This window comes from Phycodurus eques, chromosome 11, assembly GCF_024500275.1.
Source record: "Phycodurus eques isolate BA_2022a chromosome 11, UOR_Pequ_1.1, whole genome shotgun sequence".
Taxonomy (NCBI): Eukaryota; Metazoa; Chordata; class Actinopteri; order Syngnathiformes; family Syngnathidae; genus Phycodurus; species Phycodurus eques.
This window is the reverse complement of record NC_084535.1, coordinates 8,080,739-8,085,967: the sequence shown is the minus strand read 5'-3', so window position 1 is coordinate 8,085,967 and position 5,229 is coordinate 8,080,739.

The following is a 5,229-nucleotide window of genomic DNA, read 5'->3' as shown; positions in this document are numbered from 1 at the left end:
GGCTGCAATGGAAAGCAGTATTGGTTTGAGGTATTTTGGGGGCGGGAGGGCATACGGGCGGGGTATATGTATGACATCATCATCATCAGCACGGCTTCAAACGCTGCTTTCTCACGCTCCTGCACTGTTCATTCATAAAAAACACAGCCTGGTGCGTCACAAGGGTAGGGATGGGAGGAGGCAGGAGGAGGAGGAGGAGGAGGAGGAGGAGGATGAAGGGAGAGGGCATCTACAGATGAGACACCAACAATGAAGCATGACTACAGATGTACAGTAAAAAATAAATAAATACTTACATAAGCTTTGAAGGTGCCCTGTTGTCACAAATTTGAAGTCTAAATATGGCAGCAAGGATGGAGGGATCAATTGTACGTCATAGCCTTTGTAATTATCAGTGTGTGCGTGTGTGTGTGTGTGTGTGTGTGTGTGTGCGCGCGCGTGCGTCAGGAGAAGCACCACATCCCCCTCCTCTTTGCCTGAAGGAGGACCAGCACAGTGATGATGTGTCATTGTGCTGCAGTCGATTGAACGTGGCACGTACACACAATGAAATGTGATATGTGGCTTACGGTGTGACATAAGCATCATGCCAAACGAAGTGTATTTTGCTACGTGTTCATGTGGTTTGAATTCCGATACGTTAGGTGCACGTACATTCTAATGAGGTCCAATACAAGAGCTGTCGACAGTTCAGGGTAATACTGGCTTTTACTATTAATTTTGAGGTATGAGTTATCAATTTACCTTTTATGTTTTATTAGGTGGTTGTTCTTCCTCTCTGATATAAATAAGAATCATCTGTGTGGAACACCATAAATATTGTGTTTGATTAAAAAAAATAATAATAATAAAAACAGGATAGAGCTTTAAAAGACTACACAATATAGTACAATTATATTGATTGGGTTTTTTATGCTATAAATATAGATGTGTATGTCATATAAAGAGGTGGATAGTAACTAGTTACTCTTAATCTCTATTACGTTTACTTAAGTAACTTTTGGGATAAATTGTACTTGTCAGAATAGTTTTAAGGCATCATACATTTTACCTTTCAGTATTTTCGGTAAGAAGAAACACTACTATTTCGGTTCGTCAGAAACTTGCGTCACAAGACTGTTTCACCAATCCAACGTAACTACTCGTGGTTTGACTCCATTTGACTAATTCAACGGACCTTAAGAGTCACATGACCGCACAGTCTCCACGCTGCGGCCTCGCACAGAAGCAAACATTTCAAAGAGATTGATTTTCATGAAACATGGCAGAAATGAATATTTACTGTACAGATTGGCTTCAGCCTCACACGCAACCCAAGTGAGGATAAGCATCAAAAATGGGTGGACTACGAAAAAGAACAGCGATCTCAAACGCCGTCATATGTGTCTGTCTAAAAATTTTGACATTTCAGCCTACAAGAACTTCACTTTGAACTTAACAAAACATTCCAGTTTTCTATTTAATCTCTGCCTGGGGAGCCTATTGTGCTGTTTCACGTGTGTAAACAAAGAAAGTTATTTTCAGATTATTTCTTGTGGCTGAATTTGCCTTAATCTATTTTTTGGGGGGTGGAGGGAGGGTGCGAGGTATTTTATAAAGATTTAAAGAGTTTTATTTTGGTCAATTTGACATTCATGCGCTGATTAAAAAAAAAATAAAAAAAATCAGAAGATGCTTACCAGTTACTCAATACTTGAGTAGTTTTTTTTTCGGTACGTGCCTACTCTTACTCAAGTAATATTTGGAGGATTATTTTTTTACTTCAATTTTGAGTCATATTGTTTGAAAGTAACAGAACTCTTACTTGAGAACAATCTTCGGCTACTCCAGCTCTGCTCATATATAACTGACTTTTGTGACTGTTTTGATATTATATATAGATAGGAATCTTATTATATGAATATGAAGATAATGTTAATAGCATATAAATATTGAGTATTGTCATTGATAAAATATGAAATGTTTAGATCATGACGCAAATGCAGTCTATAGTTCGAATCAATACTGTATCATATCTGCACCAAAGTGTGTGCACATCCATGTGTGTGTATGTGCGTGTGTGGTCTGATGTTGTGTTGCTCCGAGGCCACCTGGCAAGTCCATTAAAGGTTCTGGCTTAGTCATGTGCGACATCAGTGAGGCAAAACCGAGACAACCTTTCCTGCACCTCTGCTCTCTGGAAGCAGCGTGCCACCCACCATACTAGGTCAGCCCAAAGTAGCCAGTTCCCTGTCACGTGACACCCCCACCCCCCCAAACCCCGCGGCGGCTCCGTGTTATTTGGACTGGAATCATATCAAAAACGTGTCTGTGGGCATGGCGCTGCTCCAATAACCCACTTGTCACAGCGGCCGCACAACGAGCAGAGCGAAGGCGAGTCGAGCTTGCGCAAAGGAGGACAGCGACAACCGCAGCGTCCCGAGGAATCACATCACGTCCATGAAGATGTAAACAACAATGTCAGTCAGCCCTTTTTGAGTTTCACAAAGACAACTTTACCAAGGTGACCTATTTTGTCACGCAAATCAGACAAGTACTTCATCATTCAAATTCAATCGGACCACATACAGTACATCAACCTACAGAGTTGCCATTTACTTCCAGCCATGTGGCTCACCCGTTGTGAATGAATAGAATTTGGCATTTTGGCAATGCTAAAAATAATGACTATACTACAGGACTAGAATGTCACTCAGTAGAGTGCAGGCCTCCTCCAAGGCTAAACTGTTAACAAAACGGATAATCCATTCACACATCTGAAGCCACTCAATCGCAGGGACACACAACCAACAGTTCACACTCACATTCAAATCTATGGGCAATTTAGAACCTCCAACGAACCTAACATGGATTATTTTGGAAGGTGCGAGGATGCATAGAGGAGTGCTGGAGCTGAGATTCGAACCCTAGAAATGTGAGGCAGCCATGCCGACCACTTGCTCACCGTGCTGGCCTGAAAAAAAAAATATGGATGTGGAATTGTTGGTCCATGGTTATTCACCAAGGATGACAAAAAGATTGCACCGTGACTCAGAAGGTGTAAATTAATTCCTGTATTAGAACCTCAGAACTGTGAGGCAAACGCGCTAACCACGAAAGGATATACAATATTTGATTGTTTGTTCATATTTGTTAGCGCAGGATGGCAAAAAGATTGCATTGTGACTCAGATGCTGTAAAAAAATAATAATAATAATATGTATCAGAACCTGTATTGAGATTCTCACTAAAATTGAATGGGCTCTCTTGGTTCATGTGTTGGTTGGCATGTTACTGTAAAAATATGAACAAAGTTTTGTGACTTGTGTCGTTTTTGTGCGGAGTCCTGATATACTATTGACTAATGGGTTTTAGTTGTTGTTATTTAAGATTCAACAACAACAATTGCAAATTCCATTTCTACAGTTGTGAATGTAAGTGTTTACGGTTATATCTCTTTCTGCGTACCATGGGTGTACCATGCCTCTCACTCAGTCAGCTGAGATAGGCTCACCCACAGACAAACACAATAGAAAATTGAGTGCTGGAGTACACTCTGTAGAGTCGCGCACTCCATAACAAACAGACCTGAAGGGCCTCTCCAGCGGCTACTTTAGATTTAGAAAACAAGTGTGCAGCAGAAATGTGCTGCACTTGGTACACTTTTAACACGACTCATGAAGCTCTAATGAACAGCTCGCAGCAAAAACAAAGCACACTGGGTGAATATGTAAACATTTGCCTAACAAACACATGCCTAAAAGGACAGATGACTTCATTATAGCACATTAGAGGAGACATTATGCATTCTTTCCTACAATTTAATACAGCTCCCAGGTGTCTTAAAAACATGTCTGTGACACACTTTCATCCAAATCTCAGAATCTAAGCAAGCGACTGAACTGCGAAGCACACGCGAGCATCTTTCTTTTTCCCTTGTGGAGGCAGCAACCCCGAACTACACTTATCAAATACTATCAGAAGCTAGTGCTGCTGGCTAATGCTAATCTGCACGTCCCACAAACCTCAGTGCAGCTCTGCTTATCTTGTGTAGTGTTTCATCCGTCTGCGGCCCGAATGCAAATGCCCTTGCCCGACACAACCACTGGCTAATGAAAGCAAATCCCCAATGCCTTCGGTTGAAAGTGGCTCTGGAGCATCTGCCAGCCTAGCCGCTAGGTCATGGGTGGAGATAATCAATGTGGGGGTAAATGGGGTTATTATGTAAATTCATTTCAGAACGGCGCACTCGCAGACACTTTTTCAGAAATGGGCAGATAAAGAGATTGACTACTTGGTTGTTCAATTTCACATTTGATGGGTGGGCAAGCACCCCAGAGATCTCAGGTATTTGTAGGCAAACAAAAAAAGTCTACTTTTCATAACATCTAAAATGGCAATTTAAAGTATTGCACTTTATTACAACAAATTAATAACAAAAACAAGTGTAAGAATGGGCTCCAGCACGCCCGCGACCCTAGTGAGGATAAGCAGCTCAGAAAATGGATGGATGGAACAAGTGTAAGAATGTAGAAAGTAAAGAAATAAACACGTTGTACATCATGATTTCTTGCTTTAATTCAATGGGCATTGTGTACGGTGTGTGTGCCATGTTCAACTGGGCTTTGCCTTCTAAAATATACATACAACAATTATTAACAATTATTAAAATAATCGTTAGTTGCAGCCCTTTTGCCATCCGTTGGCCAAGTCGCGCAAACCAGTAGGAGCCGCAATGAATTAATCATGTCGCAAGAAGTCTTCAATTCTTTACATTCTATTGATTTATTACTTTAAGTTTTCATAAAGCTAAATATTATAGAGTGCTATTTTCCTTAGAAAAAAAGCAGATTCCCAAAAAAAATTGTTAGGGTTTTTTGGGATTTGAACGGATTAATGGCATTTCCATTCATTCCAATGGGGAAAGGTGATTTGACATTCTGATTTTGAGTTAAGAACATGGTCATGGAACAAATGAAATTCGTATCTCAAGGAACCACTCTGTGTTAAAAAAAATATATATATATATTGTAGGTCACTAATGGTGTAGTGGTACACTCGCCTGACTTTGGTGCAGGCAGCGTGGGTTCAGTTCCCACTCAGTGACGGTGTGAATGTGAGTGCGAATGGTAGTCCGTGTCTATATGTGTCCCTGTGACTGACTGGCGACCAGTTCAGGGTGTAGTCCGCCTTTCGCCCGAAGTCAGCTGGGATAGGCTGCAGCGTCCCGCGACCCTAACCAGGATAAGC